Source organism: Erythranthe guttata, chromosome 3 (genome assembly GCF_056151865.1).
Source record: "Erythranthe guttata isolate IM_541 chromosome 3, IM_541, whole genome shotgun sequence".
Classification (NCBI taxonomy): domain Eukaryota; kingdom Viridiplantae; phylum Streptophyta; class Magnoliopsida; order Lamiales; family Phrymaceae; genus Erythranthe; species Erythranthe guttata.
Window position 1 is genome coordinate 5,452,221 of NC_142535.1, and position 20,492 is coordinate 5,472,712.

The 20,492-nt window shown below is 31.0% G+C and overlaps 1 long non-coding RNA gene and 1 pseudogene across 1 annotated transcript; both read left to right on the forward strand.

Moving 5' to 3' along the window:
- Positions 1–477: 477 nt before the first annotated feature.
- LOC148771619 (uncharacterized) lies at positions 478–2,611 on the forward strand. The gene is made up of 3 exons (XR_016030487.1): positions 478–715; positions 819–858; positions 2,518–2,611. It is a non-coding gene; the product is annotated as an uncharacterized LOC148771619 (long non-coding RNA).
- A 1,993-nt stretch (positions 2,612–4,604) lies between these two features.
- LOC148771620 (ABC transporter I family member 19-like) lies at positions 4,605–14,735 on the forward strand (annotated as a pseudogene).
- Positions 14,736–20,492: the final 5,757 nt, after the last annotated feature.

Genomic DNA, 20,492 nt, shown 5'->3' on the forward strand with positions numbered 1-20,492 from the left:
TTCCCTAATTTCCTATTTTCCTTACTGCAATACCACAAAATCACACACACACAAAATGTAACACCCCGCGTCTCCGATAATTTAATCTTTCATTAATTAGCATCTATTTAGTTAACGTGATTTTATCTCTTATGTGCGTTTATTTGTTTAAGATTTTATTTATGTGATAACCGGTGAAAATTCATTAGTCCGAAATAATTTTTGGACGAATTTAAATTGATCATCTTAGTAAATTATTAATCTAGAGATTAATTATACTCCTTTGTTTCCTAGAACTTATTTGTTAGGATAATATTAATTCACATAATTTTTTTAAATAAAAATAGAAAATCCCTCCTATTCATCCATCAATTTTGACCATAGTACAACACATGACCAAATATTTTCCTTGAGTACAACCCTTGTCTAGGTGAGCCCATGTGCATTAAGATTTTTCCTTTTTGAATTTCGTTTGGAGAGTTAAATGAAATTGCAAAGAAGTCCCTCTAGATAATTCCTAAGTTTTCCTAAATTGCAAAAAGACCACTCTTTAATCATTAAGCATGCAAGTCCCTCACAACTCTATAAATAGAACCCAAGCCTTCATCTATTTCTCATTTTTCTCTACTAATTCTAAAAATCAAAATCTCTTTCTCCTCTTCTCCCAATTTTCGAAATTATAGTGTAGGAAAGACCCAAATTCTCTCTTTCAAGAGTAAAATTCTTGGCCAAAGGAGTAAGTCTTCTTCCTCTTCTTTCTTTTCTTAATTTTCGAAAATTTCAAGAAACTAAGCTTCTTCTTCCCCTCTTTCTAAAATTTCTTCTTCTTCTCCTTGTAGAAAGGAAAGAACACCCTCCCAATTTTCTAAGAAGATTAAGGTGAGAATTTTCGAATTATTGCTACAAGTGCTTCAACACCAATAGTATTTTTCTTCTCTTTAATTTCTTGTTAATGTTCTTGTGGTGACCGAAAACTAAAGGAAAAAGAAAATAAAACTTTGTGTTTAATTTTGCTTTGATCATCCATGCATGTAAGAATCTAAGCTTTAAATGATATAATCTTGAAGAACTAAGAATAATATTGTAATTTTATTTATGTATATATACTAGACCTGCGTGATCTTAAGGAAACTTCGATCCATGTTTTCGTAAACTTGCGTGGTCGATGAAAGTACTTAATCCATGGTTTATTTATAATCTATATATATATATATATATATATATATATATATATATATATATATATATATATATATATATATATATATATCGACCTACATTGTTGTAAGTGTACTCCCTTCGGGTCGAGGAAGCTTACGATCCATGGTTTATGATCTATGAGTAATAAGATAATATACGAAGATAAAAACCGAGAACAAGATTAATAAAAATGGAATTTTGTGTGATTGAATTGTTGATGGTTCGAATATTTTGGAAAGAAAATGAAGTAAATGGAAATTTGGTGCTACTTGAAAGAAAACTTCAAGTTTCTTGAGAAAGAGGGCTTGAACTTTAATTAATGAAACTTGGAGATAGTAATTATAAATAACTGAATGCTTTGAGTTGTTTTGCTATATGTGTAAATACGTGATCTACGTTCTTTGCTTGAGTTGTTATGTGTCTTACTTGCTTTTGTGATTTGTGATTAAACTTTGTGCATTTGTGAAATATGTGGAAATATGTGTGCTTATGTGAAAGCTCAATTTGAATATGTGAAATGAATAATATATACTAACTTCACTTGCACGTTTTTAAAGTTGAAAAATATTGTAAAACATAGATCGAATAAGCACGGGGTATGAGGGACCGGTACCCCAAAAATGAGATGAAGAGTGTGTGGTTTGATTTCACTTATGAAATTCCAAATAAATGAAGGCTTATTGTCTATGTTTTTACTTGATTTTTCAAAGGATATCCGAAGGAAAAATGATTTCTCACCCACCTAATCAAATTGCTTGAAATGAATGAAAGTATGTACTAACCTCACTTGCACGTTTTTAAAATTGGAAAGTCTTGTAAAACATAGATCGAATAAGCACGGGGTATGAGGGACCGGTACCCCAAAAGTGAGATGAAGAGTGTGTGGTTTGATTTCACTTATGAAACGGGTTCCAAATAAATGAAGGCTTATTGTCTATGGTTTTACTTGATTTTCCAAAGGATATCCGAACAAAAAAATGTTTTTCTCACACTTTGTATGAGCACTTGAATGAATGTATGTGCAAAAGAATGACGACTCCCTTGTAAGGGATGTACTCTTACTCCTTATGAAATGATAAAAGGAAGGTCTAAGAGGTAAAATGAGAATGGTCTAAGAGGTAATCCGAGAAGGTAAAGGTAAATTGGTAAAGTTCCTCAATGAAATGACGATTGAGGTAAAATCGAAATGTTTTTATTGTGTATATGTGTGATTTGAGATGGGATATATACATATATACATATCATAAATATATGCTTGTTTGCCTATGTGTATTCGATATTTCTTCGGAAATTCCCATTGAGTCCAAAAGACTCATATAGGTGTTGAAATGCTTGTAGGTACTTTCAATCCCGAGCACGAGTCGTAAAGTTGGAGTCGAGTTCGAGGATCGAGGGATGTGTTCATATGGAAGGCTTGTGGATCTTGTGTGCTCTTAATTTATCCATATTGTTCTACTTATATAGTTTAATTTTAAGGACTTTCGATACCATCTTAGGTATCTATTATCGTATGCTTCCACCCCTCGAGGGATCTTTTTAGCAAGAACATTGCATTTAATAATAATTAGGATTTTGATTTCCTCTTTTGCCAAACTTTTATATAATGCTTATCGGTTAATTATATGTTGTGTTCTTCCCTATTGTTCGATAATCCGTATTAAATATACTCTATATTTATAATTGCATATAATTTCACAGAGTCATAGGTCTTTCTGTTAGGGTTATTTTGGTAGGTCTTTTGCATCATTTGGATAAGTCACGAATTTATTATGAATTAATTTCCATAACTGTGCTCGTGCTGAGTCATTTTAGGACATGCATCAGTATATGAAGTTTTTCTTACTCAAATGAATCCATTTAACTTGTAATATGTTTCTAACTCACTTATCTACTTCGGTATAAAATTTGGTACTGTTTAGAACAGTAGGGAATTTATAAAGAATTTTCAATGCTCCCTCCCATGTTCTAGATTTTCAAACTGTACAGTTGCATGCCTTTAATTATTTCTCTGAAATGGTTTATGATATTTTACAACTGTTTTACAGGAGTGATTTAGACCCATGTGAGAGTATGTGGTTAAATTTTCAAAGTATGTTCATGAAGGGTTTAAGAGAAATTAATTTTCGAAGTTGATCTACCTAATCTGTCAGAAATTCCTCTCGATAATTTAAATAATCTAGTCATTCATGTTCCTTTTGTGATATTTGGTTAATTGTATATGATATGGTATTATGTGGACACTCTTCTTCTGACTTTAAAAGAAAAAATTATGCTTAACTTTCTATTAGTAGAAGGTGATTACTAAAACGAGCATTCCACACTCATTATTTTCTATAAGTCTTCCGCTAGCATATTCTAAAATACTAAGTAAGTGTAATTAGAAAAGGGGTGTCACAAAAAAAATGTGTAGCGAAAAAAGAGAGGATGAACAAAGAATCGCCGTCGCCGAAGGAACACTGCGGACCGCCGCCGATGAAAGTTATTTTTATCTTTCAAAAGATGTTCATAGGACAATTTGCTTATAAGAGTTTAGTGTGTTTAGAGCTCTACGTACAATCCCAAGGTTCAATCTATTTTGTCGACTACAAACGAGCCCAAATATTATTGAATTGTAAAAAATATGGGTGAAAATTGGAAATAACTTTTGGGGATAATTTGATGGACCCCTCATCTGGAAAATGCGAAAACTAATTACCAAAAAGAATCTTCTCAACAAAAAAAAAAAAGAAAAAAAAACAACTAGAAGGAGATTAAACCATTGGTGATACTATTGATTTTTTTTTTCAAAATTTGATTTACCCCTTTGCTACAAGGAGTACCCTTTAGAAAATCATATTTAAATCCTAGTCAACCATACCATTTCTATGTATGTCATTTTTGTCTCAAATCCGAATTTGCACTTCATAATTTTCTGGGCCGTCGATGGTGTTTCTCAGAATCATAACTTTCTCTCCGGCGGTCAAAATTTTTCCTCTTTGCAAGACCGTCTGGTTGTGGTTCTGACATGATTTTCTGTAGTAATTTTGATGCGGCAATGTATAGGGTATGATGTTTGGTTATGTAGCATCATGTGCTTGTAATCATGCAATTTTAGGTTGGATCATGTTTTCTCTTGTCAAGGTTTGGTTATTGTTAATGTAGAAGAAAGTGCTTCTAGTTTGAGTATGTCCTCCACCATCTATCGTAATTGTGCTTATTTGAACCATCTTCTCCCTGTTCTACTACTAATCGAGATTTGATTATCCTATCCTCGACCGTTGCTCTGGGTTATGTTGATCCACATGTTGTGGTGAAGTAGGATAGTCTGCTCTGAGATACTAGTCAGTTTCAAAATATTCATTTTTTTACTTTACACACACACACACACACACACACAGACATCTTTAGATTTCGAGTTCTTTATTGGGTGATGTTGAATACGGCATATGGCAACTGTCGGGTTACATAGGTTGGTACCTTCCACGAATGGATCCAGCTATCCATACTGGCAGACAATGAGATTTCACAACCGCCGTTGCAATCAGACTTTTACACCATAATCTACCATTCTATTGTCATTTGACGCCATTTTGCAAGTTGTGTAAGGTTTTGATTTCTTTAGTTTTGAGGTTTTTTAGGAGGGTTTTTGGTGAGGGAGAAGAAGGAGGTGGATGAGGTGAGGGGTTTGTGAGTGAGGAGGGAAATGGGTTTTGAGGGGTTTTTATTGTTTGGTATTGAAGAAAGAAAATTAATATTTGTAATGTTTTTTTGGTTTTGATTTTCATTAAGGGTATTAATGTAGTTTACTATTTAATATTTATTATTTAATTTTTTTTTTGTGTTATTGAACTAAGGAAATTTTGGGATTTGTTTTAGTGACCGATAAGGGGTTTGACGATGTAATCGCTCATAATCCTATGATTGGTACATATGAAAAAGACTCGGTACGGATTCCAAGCTCGGTACCAAATCATGTATTTCGGTGATAAATTATCCAATCACAAAGGGTGAGATTGTGTAAAATCCATCATAAGCATGTAACACAAAATTAGGAAAAAAAGGCTGACTTCTATCATAATTTACATGATAACTTGATTTAAAAATAAAAATTCTAATTCTTAATTAGCGAGCCCTACAATTGCGACTATGAGATTTCTTCTATTTATTCTTGAAAGAACGACTGTGAGATTTTTGCAAGCCCTAGAATTCGTGAATGTGAGATTTCATGTCTTCTGTTCATATATCTTTACATATCTTTTGGTTTTGTAACATCACATTGCACAATTTTATTCGTTTCATCACGCAAAAAACTTTTAAAAATTCATAAACACAACATCTCGGTCGATTTTCTACAAGGTAATTCTCTTAATCTCAGATTAATGTGGATTTTTATGTTCGAGAATCAACGGTGTAAATTAGCATATTTATGATGTTTGTGAATCTTTAGTGATTTTGCGGAACATATGATATTTGGAGATTCAAGGACTGTTGATATTTGCGCTTTATTATGTTTACTATTTAATTTGCTATCTGCTTGGGAAATGGATGTATGAATAATCCATTGGTAGGACACATACTTTGATTGTAGAATTTTTTGAATTGACTATGGTTGTGAAGTTTCCTCATTAAGTATCTTCTATTTTTCTTGTTGAGAAATAGTTGAAGGAGTTGATCCTGTTAGGTGAGATAAACTTAACGAATTATTTGGATATTGATCTTTCTTGACCGGATGTACAAAGTTTTCGATGGTCAACTGCGTATAGTCCAAATTTGCATGGGTCTCCTTCACTCGTACAAGATAACTATTTGAGTGTGTGTGCCTGATAAAATCATGGTTATTTTAAGCTCAATACAAGTGTTAAGATTTTGCTTATACGCTGCCTTAGAAATGCGTTTTGAGTAGTATATGATAATTTAATTTGGACTTCTTGTCCTTTCTTGATATATATGCTATCCACTGTGTTTGGTTGTTTTTGGTGTGTTCGTAGGGGGTCCGACATTAAATGGACAAATATGTTAGTTAATCAATCTTGAGCATCTTGAGCAGGATACATCTGATCATTTCCATACAAAGTGACTAAGATGTTTATGGTTCTATGTTTGCAATTTCTCATTTGTTGGTCATTTCGCTAATAATATTTTTGTACTTTTGCTAAATGAGGTAACTGTCCATCTGAAAATTATGGCTACGATGAACTTGCTGGAGATTTTCAAGAAAGAGTGTTTACAAAGAGGAGCAACAATTGCTTATGCAACTCACATTCTTGATTGGGCTAGAGATCTCGACATAAGATCTTGTTTATGAGTTATGACCAATATGGTGTTTTGAACAAGTCACATAAGCTATATGAGCTGAAACACAACAGAAGATTAACTTCAATTAGCTCTCAAGGGTTGAGTCGTGGTTTTGGTCCGAGACTAAGATTCAGAAGAAGAAACTGATTAACTCTTCATCTCAACCCAAGAAATATTTCCCATTGATAATTCTCAATTTAAGTCTTCAAAACACGACATATTACGATTGATTTACTGCATTTTGTTTCAGATTAAAATTCATAATCTAACTTTAGTTTGTTTAGAATCTTGTACTCGCAAACAAAAGCTAACTTCCTCGATTCACTTCTTGATTTATTTGATCAGATGTTGCTCATTTGTTCTACTTGGTGAAAAATACTCTCTCCCTCTCTCTCTCTCTCTCTCTCTCTCTCTCTCTCTCTCTCTCTCTCTCTCTAATGCAATTGGTAGTAAGATTAAGCAAATTTAGTGAAATTTTCACACAATTTTGAAGATTTTTTTAAGCCTCTTTTCAATTCCGAAATGAATTTGTGAAATTTATTGTCAATCTGAACAAGAAAACCTTGATACTATTGTAAGGGAAATGTTGTCATTTAATACCTTATCAATCATAATCCTACACACCAAATATTAGATTGCACTTGTCCTTAGTAATCAAATCCTCCATACTAAATACAATTTTTTGGCTACTATTTTTGCCCTTGAAAATTTTATTCATACTTTCATTTCTTTGGGTTTTTTAGATTAAATTAGGAAGGTGGACGTGCGTTGCACGTCCTGTCTCAATTTATTCTGTTTATTTTGGATTTCTTTGGCATATTATTCAATTGAAATAATAATATATATTAAAATATCAAAGTTATTTGGTGTATATTATTTGGATTCATGATTTGTACTTATATTTGTATTATAGATTTCATTTAATTATTTTTTATTTTCTTTCATCTTGATTTTTATTCTTCACATTAATCATCATTGGAAAATGTTATTTACCCATTTCTTCTTATATGTATTAGTTTTTGTTTGCAATTTTTTCTTGGAACACTATCATATTTTCTTAGATAGATAGATTATTATTGTTATTATTTTTCTTTTTTAAAATTGAATTCATTGAACTTTACAAGCTAAGGTATTTATAGTCTTACTTTGTCTAATATTACAATATAATAGGTTTCGATTCATATAATTTCTACTTATATTTGCAATCATGATTCCATTAACCATTTTATTTTATTTTCAAATCTTGAAGTGAAATCCAAAAATTATATCACAATAGTGTTGCAACAATACCTAAAAAACCTTTAAAATTGTAAAATGGTGAAAATATGAAGAAAATCTCAATTGAGGGGTGAAAGTGTAAGTTATAAATATATCTCCTTAGTTTAATAATAACCGTATAGTTTGGGGAATAAGTTGAATTTTTATAAAACATATGAAACAAAGTTGGTTGTTCAACTGCTCCACTGAAATAATGTGAATTTGGAATAAAAATATAGTCAAATACGGTGATTTTCCTAATTTATAGGTGAAGAAGACTTCTCATTCACATAGTAAGCAAGAAATTAATTCCAAAGTTTGCAGGAACAAGAATTTCATTGATCCACTTTCCTGACCCTTCTTTTCTTTTTCATTTTTTTTTGTTGCTAAATTTCGATCAATTAAATTCAAGTGAGTGAAAAATAACATTTGTTTTTGGTTAAATATCACTATAGTAATGCTTTCACTGGCATGCATGATTAATTTTTATACAAACTTCATTTTTTTGTAATATTATTTAACAAAAGTAAACAAATGTTACCACCCACTTGTGATCATATTCATAACCCAAAAAGACAAAAAAGAAATTGTAAATCATGAAAATGAGTAAACTTACAATATTTGCATAAAGGTAAATGTTAACCCTAAATCATAAATATGTCAGCCAAAATTATTGAAATTTTAAGAAGATTTTACAACTCCATTTTATTTTTTCTCTGCACTCTGAAAATATAGCATTTGGCACTTTGTATCCCCAGAAAGAATAATAGCACTTTGCACTCTCAAAAGACAACTAATCATTCGCATTGCACCCCAGTTGATATTTTAGCAAAATTCTCTGAGTAAATTATTTGTTTGGTAGATCTTTGGCTAAAAAAGAGTATAATTATAAAATAGTGAGAAAATAGTTGAATGGTGGGGAGAACAAAAGAATTTAACATGACACTAAAGATGAATATACAGTAAAATCTCGATAAATTAATACCCGGTAAAGTAATAACCTCGCTTAAATAATATTTTTTCCCGTTCCCGACTCGAGGACAGCGTATTAAAGTAATAATTCGCTAAATTTATAAGATAATATACATTCGGAAATTTTAAGAAGTCCACATATATATAAATTAATATTGCATAAAAATAATTTTTAAATTAAATAGTACAATACATATTTTATTGATCTACGAAGGCTTAATAAAATATGATTTAATTATCGCTTGTTTGTTGTTGAAATTCACATCACCACCAATTTGGTTCCTCATTTTTTTTAACATGGTTAGAATTTCTTATATAGTTTCTCATAATTCAACATAATATTATTCATTATCATTGTTGCCTTAAAATCTTTCGTTCGAGAAACGGACTCTATAGTACATTAAAGTATTAAACTAATAAATAATATACATGTAAAAAAGAATAAAAAATGTATATGTTGAAAATAATAATAAAAATAATTTCATAAATAAATAATTTATTAATTTATGTATAAATTATTAATTATTAATTATATCGATATGTTAATATTTTGCTAAATTAATAGAATTCTAATGATCACAACTGTGTTAATTTATTGAGGTTTAACCCCCATCCGTGAAACACCCATACAAAAATATTTATTTTCTTCGTTCAAAATATTAAAATCTTAACTTTTCCATCATTCAATTATTTTTTCACAAAATTACATAAAAATTATCGTTTCATACCAAAAACAAATCATCATTTTTTTTACCAATTCCGATTAAAGAGGTACATATCCAATAATTTTGTATTTTATTTATCAGAATTCTATTATATGAATTAAATTTATCATATAAAAGAAAATTTTCATTTATAAATGCTACTTAAAGATGAAATTATCTTCATTCACCTTAAAACATATGTTGGGGTGAACGTTATATTAATATTTGTTTTTTTTGGTGATGCAAAGTGCGAAAATGATACGCCTTGAGGGTGCAAACTGGAATTAAACCTTCCGAAATTAATAAAAAAAAATCCTCAATAATTGAAGAAATAATGTAACGGAAACTCATCAAATTTTACGATTAAATTTGTAAGACTGAAATTTCGAGAACTTGCCTCCAAATTTTTAATTTGAGTCCAGCGGCTAACAATTGGGCTAATTTGTAATTTAATGTGAAGTGGTTTCTATACCTTGCTTTTTGTATCAAATGCTAAATACGTATCAATATGATTTATTTAAGGTTATTATTCAATGAATTTTAACTTATCATTTTAATTAATATTAGACTGTAATAACTTATATAATGTATTAACAATTTATAAATTAGTAAAAGATGTTAATCAATTTACCTATTTGACCTTTCATTTCTTGCCTATTAATGGGGCAGTTTTGGAATTACAAAAAATGGAAGAAACATCCTACCTATTCACACTTTTATAAGTAGTATAGATATGCCGAAATCTACTGCTCACGTTGCCCATATGACTTGATTAGCCAGTTATTCTCCCGCAACTCATACGTTTGAATCAATTATACCCATTCACATTCAAACTCGTCAATTGTTAGTGTTTCATGAATGCAACGGTGCAATTCTCCTTGAAAAGGATATTTATTGAAAACATGAGCTATGTGTTCTGGATTGTTTTGCAAAATATGCCACATACACAAACGATGAGTTGTACTTGGTAATACCTCTATAATGGTTGTTCGCATAGATTTGTCTTCATCAGTAATAATCACAGAGGGAGCATGACCATCCATTGCTTTGGCCACATTCTTAACAACCATGCATAAGAACTTGTTGTTCATTGACAAGTAAATTACACCTAAACATAACTGATTGGTAATGTTGTTTAACCCCAGTAAAAGGAACAAAATACATGCTATAGCGATTAGTCAAATATGATGCATCAAAGGTAAGCACATCACCAAAGTATTGATATACTAACATTGGCCTTGTATCTGCCCATAAAAAAATTTCCATACGACTATTATCTATCATGATTGAATAAATAAACCCTGGATTTTTTGATTGACTCTTAGTGAAATAATTGTACATTATATGTGCATCACCTTATTTGAGAATCTCTCTCTTTTTCTTTCCTATATGATCCTAAATATCTACTAAATCACAACCTATATTAGTTTCACCACCTGGTCCGTGACTCAACACTGACATTATTTTTGTTGCGGAAATTCCAGCATCGTTAAGAACATTTATAAGATTTTTTTTAGCCGGTGAGATCTTCTATGTCCTCGAAGCAAGCTTGTAGTCTTTGGAGTATATAGCTCATGGTTATGATCAATAACGAATTTATATGCAACCCATTTTCCAATATCATGTCTTTGGAGTATATAGCTCATTGCTTTACATCCTATTTTTGTCTCTGACTTTTTGGAAATTTTGTTTTTTTTTGTTTTTTTCTTGATCTGTTTCTTTAAGTTATCCTTCTATTGAGCATACAAAGTCTACACCAATCCGTGACTTGTCTGATTTTGACAACTGAGTGCGATTGACTTTTATACCAAATACAACACGTCTTGCATATGTTGTATAACAAGTCTTGACATCTTCTGCACCATCAAATATCATATCTTGACATGGTTCAACAGGACAAGAAACGTCAAATTTGCTTTTATCTACCTCTTCAACCCTTGGACTTGCCATTACTATTAATAAGCAAATTATATAGTTGAGTGACAAACAAATAAGAGTTTACATCATACACTTCGAATTAAACAAAAATGTTGGTAACATATGCAAAAATTAACATAATTAAATATCCCAAAATTCCGCAGGTTATGTATTGTTATTTGAATGACAATTTGCAACATATAATCTACTACTTATCATGTAAGTAATGGAACGACCATCCCCTGATTTTCAAAGGGATATATGTAAAAAGCAAGATTAATACATCATAAGTACCAATCCTAATTTTGTTAGATGAGTACTGTTATCATTGGTTTAAGTTGAAGCTGGAGAAGCTGGGAAAGATCAAGAGGTGAGCATACAATCGTGATCACATGCCATGTTCGTGAAGATATCATGAGATTTTGTTGCCAAGAGAGTTGCAACAGATATGGAAGTCTATGACGTGTGGATTCTAGGTTTCTTTTACATATGGAAAGCGTGTATTGCGTAGTATATATACTCTACTCTATGTACATATGAGATATGGTTTTATTGTGATATTCATATACAGTTAAAACGTAAGGAAGAGAGAATACTAAGGCTTGAAACCATATATGCCATTTCTAGGGTTTCTGAGAGCTTAAGTGTGTGCATTGTGTGGTGTAAGATTCACCTCTTTGATCCTTGAATAAATCCTCTTATTGTTTCTCCGTGGATGTATGTGTTAGGATAGTAGACTAAAAGTCTCGCTTTTAGCTACATTTCTATTATTGAATTAATAAAATAGTTTATTATCATTTTATGAGAATTTGCACTAGGGTATTCAATGCATTTATTGTTTGTCAATTAATTAAAAGTATAAGTCTAATATTCTAAATAAAAAGGGACTTTTTAGTTGCCGATACAATAATTTTGCAAGTTCAGGTCTGCCCGTTCAACTTTTTTCCATTCAGGGGTAAAGTGCAAAAACGTCCAAAGTTTAGGGAATTTTTTGCAGTTAATCCAAATAAAAATAGCAAAACCCGAAATCAACTAAGCAAGTATACAGAAAATTGAAAAACATCATAGTAAAAATTATATAAAGAAAACCACAATAAACAAGAAAGAAATATAAACTTTTTGCTTGAATTGAACGGCACCAGATCTGAACTTGGTCGCGAAGCGTTTTGCATCGTCGGCTTTGCCGGAATGACGAGATCCGAAATATGCACTTGTAACTGTGCTTCCCGTTGACGTTGTTTGATTTCCGTGTTGGATTCGAGGCGGTTGTGGAGGAGCGGCGGCGGCGTTGGAGGAACCGGTTGTGGAGGAGAACGACGATGTCAAAGCCTTAGGCCGACGTTGTGGAAGAGGTGGGGGCGGCGGCGGCGGCACAGAGGTGGAAGGGGGTGGAGGTGGCGTTTGTAGATAGAAAAGAGAGAAAGGGAGAAGAGAAAGAAAAGAAACTTTGAAATAAGGTTTTTATTTTAAGATATCATAAATTTAAAGAGATTTAATTATTTAGGGATATATCAGTCATGTCAACTCCAATTTTAATTAAAAAAAGATATTTTTTAATAAATAGGGGGATCTCACTAATAATGAAAAGAGAATTATATCCATCTTAAAATAAGTAAATGATTTGAGGGTTTCACTAATTATCCCAATAATATATAATGATAATGATAATATTTAAATAAAATGCAACAAATAATAAATAAAGATAATGATAATATTTAAATAATTTCAACAAATCATAAATAATGACAATGCTAGTATTTAAATAAAAGGCTAATGGCAAAGTGGGACATGACAATGGACTTAAATGCACATTAGTCCACGCACAAAATAGTCTTTCAAATTAACACATCCCCATATTTTGTCTCAAACACCCTCCCTAATATTTTTTATCAATTCAATCCATTATACTCTAACTTTCTCAATATTACACATTGACCTCGTATTTAAGCAAATATATCAGATTAACCCCTATTTTAATAATTTTTTGAAAAAATAAATTTTTTTTCAGACAATAATTTATTTTATGAATTTTTCTTTCCAACTAGATTCCGGCGTTGACTTTTTTTTTTATTTTTTTTTAACTTTTTTTTTTCTAAACTTTTTTTTCTAAAACTTTTTTTCCTGCCGGTCTCGGGCGTTGATTTTTTTATTCTATTTTGAATTTTTTTCTTCAAAAAAAATATTTGAATTAGTGTTACTGTCTTAGCTGTCTTAGCTGCTAAATTACTATCTCCAACAATAATTTAACTGTTTGAGACAGTAATATTGAATACCAAAACAGTAATATTACTAATATTACTGTCCCAAACAGCAACATTCCTGATATGTTACTGTCCCAAACAGTAATATTATTGCTTGAGACGGTAATATTACAGTCGAAGATAGCAAATTGCAGGCCGAGACAATAAAATTAATTAATACAATAAAATTACTGTCTCGGACAGTTAAATTACTGTGTTCGACAGTTCAATTACTGTTGGAGACAGTAACTTAACATCCAAGATAGTAATATTAATTAAAATATTTTGTTTAAGAAAAAACAAAATTTCACAAAAAAAAGTCAATTAACAGTTAAATTATTGTTGGAGACAGTAATTTAGCAGCCAAGACAGTAATATTAATTAAAATAATTTTTTTTATGCAGAAAAAAAAATTCAGAAAAAAGAAAAAAAGTCAATTAATAGTTAAATTACTGTCTTCGACAGTTAAATTACTGTTGGAGACAGTAATTTAGAAGACAAGACAGTAATATTAATTAAATGTTTCTTTTAAGAAAAATAAAATAAAATAAAATAATAAAAAAAATCAACGCCAGAGACCCGGAGATCAACGGTGGTTGACCTGCCGGAAAAAAAATCCGAAAACAAAAGTTAAAAAAAAAAAAAAGTCAAAGTCGGAGACCAGTGGTCAACGGCGGCTGACCGGCGATCTCCGACGGTGGCAGGTCAAAATTGGTATCAAAATTGGAATAAGGGTCAAAATTAGTTAATAGATGAAATTGAGCTAAATTGGGATGGGGTGTAAATCATGAAATTGAAGTTGAGTTGAGTTTCAAGGAAATGGGGGCAATTTTGGTATATACATATAAAAGGGTTTTCCCTATTTGCAAATAAGTTTAAATGAGCTGGAATTATTTGAAAGACAAAAAAGTTGAATGTCCCTTTTTTAATTAAGTGCTCTTGTCAGGGCCTCTTTGACATTAACCCTTAAATAAAATGCAACAAATTATAAATAATGACAATACTATTATTTAAATAAAAATGCAAAAACTAATAAATAATGATAAATATAAGATTTAAAAAGACATACCTTTTCTGCCTCCATTGTGATTTGTGTCTAATAGATTTCGGACCTGTTCCAGCTCCCAGCCACCCTTACGAGGTTTCCACCTCCTACAACAAGCATGCATCTCCGTATAAGCTAGATTCCTAGGTGCTCGAAAAAAGTAGGGAAGTACTCGTAAAATCCAGCACTAAAAATAAACCTTCAATAACCCAATAACCTTCTGCTTGCAGTTTGATCTGCTCCCTATACCGGAACATGTAAGGTAGTATTGGGCATCAACTAGATCCAGATCTAGAAGCTCTGCTAACTGCAACTCACACTACTCTCTCTCCGTCACAATATCGTTGTCGACGACTAGCCCGTCCACACGCAAACACAGGATCATCTGAACATAGTGTAGCGTGATGGTCATCTCGCCCCAAGGCATGTGGATCGGAAACTATTCGTCTCCGGCTGCCACCTCTCAACAAATGCTATTGATAGGCCCTTGTCCACATTGCGTATGTAGCAATGCTCTAACATGTCAATTCCATATACCTCCAACTACTCTATTTCCTCCTCGCCATATGGTGCCATGTGTTCCTTCAACATGTCTTTCGTAAACTTCGTTAGCGCAGTAATCCGAGACTCAATTCGCCCCAAACAGCACTCCTGCACAAAGAAGATTTATTAATAAAAACTATATACTAAAACTAATATAAACTTACAAATTCATTCCAAACGTAGGCGACTATATGACTCTTAAAACTGGGAATGAGCTCAAGATTAGTCGGACAGCCCGGATACGGTGTCTCTAACACAATCGACCCCGACATAGTCTCAAAATCATATCGCGCGGAACTTTACTAACAGCACCCGCCTAAATCGGAACACCACCATCATCATCAGAAGTGTCGTCCCCGTCGTCGTCATCATAGGGGGTCCGAGAAGACCCACCTACATCTCTCGAAGGCCCTGCTAGATCGGGTGAATCGGGTAAATCAGGTAAATTGTCGCCCCATGCCCTCTCACTAACTCTCCTACACCGCTCAGATGTAATCATAGCCTGGCGGGCTTGTTGACCGGCCACAACCTCGGGATCTCGGGGAGATCGAATAACGATTCTCGGAACCTTCTTTTTTCTTTTCACTTACCGAAGAGACCCATAGGTGATTTCCCCTTACCTGGGCCGACCATCTGTACAAATAAACCTTTAAATTAGTTCAATAAATATAATTAACTAAATCTGCAATTAAAGTACGTTTGTAACTAAATTGTAAATGAAATTGATTGATAATACTAAGATTACAAAAAAAATACCGTAATCGAGAGTCCTACAATACGGATTGGAAGCCAAGATATTTTTAGAATGTTGAATGTGTTGGGAGAGTTTGGGAGATTGAAAGAGAATTTCAAAAAAAAATCAAATGAATGAGATTCCGCTACATTAAGTAAAAGTCCGGCTTGAAATAGCAACATCCTTCTTATAACTGAAATATGTTTCCAAATTACAGGCGGCAAATGAGTTTTTTTAGTCGAGTAAACTGCAAAAACTACCCCTGTGTAATCTCGAAATAACAAAAAACCCCTTGTGATAAATAAACTAGCAAAAACCTCCCCTGTGAAATTATTTAAATAGCAAAAACCCCCCTATGGAACTATTTGAGGGTTGACTTGTTATAAAAAGACACAAATACCCCTAGAGTCTTGTAATTAATAAATTCTTATATTTTATAAATATTTTAATTATTTTATTTAAAAAATAATCAATTTAGTTGTTTACTATTTTTATTAATTTCTAAACAAATAAATTAAAAAGAATAAATATACATATATTATGTATATATATAAATACATTTTGAGGGACAATATTGTCATTTCAAGTCTAAAAAGTCAGCTAGGGGGGATTCTGCCTTTGACTAAATTTCACAGGGGGGTTTTTGCTAGTTTATTTATCATAGGGGGGTTTTTGCTATTTTGAGATAACACAGGGGTAGTATTTGCAATTTACTCTTTTTTAGTCATGTAAGTTTTATAGTTTTGAGTTTTAGTCTACCATATTTCAAAATTAGAATTTTAGTCTTGTAAGTTATAAAAGTTGGGAATTTTGGTCTTATGACATGCTCATCATTTAATTTATAAAAATAAATAGATTAAAAATAAATTAGATGATGTGGCTAATGAGTTGGATGTTTTGAAGGAAAATTTGATCCTCAATGTCGAAAACACTAAAATAATGCGAAAATTTTAACATATTAATTAATATATTTACTTTTTGTTATATTTTTGCAAAAAGAACCTTAATAAACCATTGAGTGAAATATACCCTTATATTATTTATGAAGCAAAATAAGCTTAACTAATGTTTAAAATATTTTTTAGTTTTTATTTGAAAAAAATAGTAATTAAATTCGTATTTATCTAAATATTGCATTTTTTTCTTACAAAGACACACAAATAATGGGAAAATTTAACACATTAATTAATATATTTATTTTTTGTTATATTTTTGCAATAAAGAACCTCAATAAATTATTGAATAAATGATACCATTATATTTTTTTATGAAGGAAATAAGCCTAACTAATATCTAAAATATTTCTTAGTTTTTATTTGGAAAAATAGTAATTAAATTCATATTTATCTAAATATTTCATTTTTTTACAAATTTATGCATTGTGATCACAATAAAATTAAACCAACAATTAAATTCAACAAGAATACGCAAAAAAACTTTATCTTAAAACTTGTTGTGCTGTTAAATGACATGCACAACCATAGTTAGTATAAAAAATCAAACCCATATTTTATAAAAAAATAATAAAATATATTCAAAACTCTATTAAACTAAATGTACAAAAAAAAAAAAAAAACATTCTAGAGCCTCCAACATAGAATACGGTATCAAACCAAGAGTAGCAAATATCCATAACGAGTAATAAAATATAGTTAATTATTATTTTTATTAATTGAAAACTATGAAATATTAATTAAAAATTAATTACTACAAAAATACTTATTTCATTCATCAAATAAAAAAAAAATTAATTGTATATTTTATTTCCCTCCAAAATTGCCCAATTCATCAGCCACATCATCTAATTTATTTTAATCTATTTATTTTTATAAATTAAATCCAAGTCATTCAACCAACTATTGCATTACCTGTTATAGCAGATCGTAGGACCAAATTCTCAACTTTTTTAACTTACAATACTAAAATTCTGATTTTGAAATATGGTGGACTACAATTCCGAACTAATAAACTTAGGGCTCGTTTGGTTTGGGTGATGTGATTACATGGATTGATAATTAATCCAAGAATTGTACAGTTCAAAATATCTCCTAACCAACTAATTCGGTGTTTGGTATAGGTGATTGATGATCCAATTAAAAATACTATTTTATTTCTTATGGATGAAATTTATGTAACAAATATGAAAATACCCCTAACTTAAAAATAAAAAACATATTTAACATTTAATAAAGTCAGTGCAAATATTTCGATTGTGACTAGCGGTGTGAACGAGCCGAGCTCGAGTCGAGCTCGCCTCTTTTGGCTGGCTCGAGCTCGAGCTCGAGTCTATTTTGTCGAGCTCGAGCTCGAGCTCGAGCTCGTCGAGTTGTTCTTTTTTTGGCTCGAGCTCGAGCTCGTGTTAATTTTGTCGAGCTCGAGCTCCAACCCAATCTCTTTTTTTTTTTTTTTTTATATATTTTTAAATTATTATTTTATTATTAAAAATTATTTAAAAAAAATACAAAATAAAAACTAAATTGTGATTATATATTTTTTTAATATTTGTATTTATTTCTATAATATTTTATATTATTATACATTATTTAAATAAAAATAACATATAAAAAAAAATAAAAAAAAAAAAGATAATAATAAATCCGGCTCGCGAGCCGGCTCGCGAGCTGATGAACAACTAAAATCCGGCTCGAGCTCGAAAACCTCGAGTCCGAGTTCGAGCTTTTTACGAGTCGGCTCGTCGAGCTCACGAGTCGGCTCGCCTCGTTTACCACCCCTAATTGTAACTCTCTTTCCTACATTCTACTCTAGGGTTCCGTCTTTTGAACTTACCCACCAGATGCAGCACGAATCCGAAGCTCTTAAGGTAAATTAAATTTATTTTACAATCATCCATTCAATTATAATTTTGATTTGTATACTTCACACAATGCTCATGATTTTTTTTAAATTATTTTTTTAGTATGAGTTCGAAATCAAGCTATGTGTGAAATAGGGCAAGCTACCATTCCAGTGACAGTGGGGAATCTAATCCATACTATTTTGGGTTACATTTTCGTTGTCACTGTGGTTTGAAAGCGACAATTAAAACCTCAAGGATCGAAAAAAATTCCAGGAAGACGATTTTATTGTTGTTCATTGAAATAGGTAAGTAATTTAAAATTTAACTTATCTAATTCTTTCGGAAATATTTTTACTGATTTTTTTTTTTTTTGAGTTGGAAAAATATTTGTAGGAACATCGTTGCAATTTCTTTAGATGGTGAGACGAGTCCATTCGTGAACCATCTGTTGAGGTTATATCTGGGTTATTGACAAAGATTAATCGTTACGAACAAGAGAATTCTAACTTGCAAGCCAATGTACTATTGTACAAACGTAAATTCCAAACGATGAAGGTACTTGGTTGGACTGTTATAATTGGTATGTTGTTCTTAATATTAATTGTTTATTATGTGTTAGGTGGTGTATGTCCAAATTAGAAGAATTTTGTTCAAATGTTGTTGTGTACCCATTAACCATATAATTCATGCTCTGAAATTAATTGTATGATATCTAAACTTGAGTAGTAATTTTAAATGCAAGATCTCCATATTGCATTGTGCTTATAAATTTACTCTGACCTGTCATGTCAAAGAGGGAATTTTTTTAATGCATTCATAAGTAATTAATGTTTTTCTTCATACATTGATAGGTTACTAATGTAGTGTAGTTGGATTCTCATTTTATCGATAAGAAAAAATGTAGTGTAGTTGGCAAGTAGCAGTTTTTTTAGAACTTATGCGTATGAGCTTTAGGTGTGTATTCAATTTCTCGCTTTTCCAAGAAAAATACTAATTGATGTGCCTAATCATAATTAGGCCCATAAACCTAAATTAAGATTAGGCCCAAATTTCCCTAATTAATCTAATTGTGGGTGAAAACTCAATTAGATTACTTTTTACCCTTAAATGACAACACAATGTCCCACATCGGATTTCTACGAAAGTTCTACCTATTCATCCACCTATAAATGTATGTTTCATTTCACATAGGAAGGTACACTCTAATTTGGCAATTAATTATAGTAGAACCTCGATAAATTAATACCCGATCAATTAATAACCTCGCTTAAATAATAAATTTTCCCGGTCCCGACTCGGGGACAACGTGCTAAATTAATAATTCGCTAAATTTATAAGATAATACACATTCGAAAATTTTAAGAAGCCCCATATAATATATAAATTAATAATGCATAAACAAATTCTTAAATTACATGGTACAGTGCATATTTTATAGCTCTATGAAGGCTTAATATAATATAATTTAATTCTCGCTTGTTTCTTGTAGAAGTTCACATTACCATCAATCTCGTCCCTCACTTTTCTTAACATGGTTAAAACTTTCGGTATAGTTTTCTCATAACTCAACATAAATCGTTCTATACCATTAGTGTTTTAAGAGCTTCCATTCGTGAAACGGGCTCTATAGTGCATTGAACGAATGGTACAATGAATAATATACACGTAATTTTTTTTAAAAAAATGTATTTATTGAAAATAATAATAAAAGTAATTTCATAAATTAATAAGTTATTAATTAATGTATAAATTAATAATTATTAATTTATCGATAAGTTAATATTTCGCTAAATTAATGAAATCTTGATGGTCCCAACTGTATTAATTTATA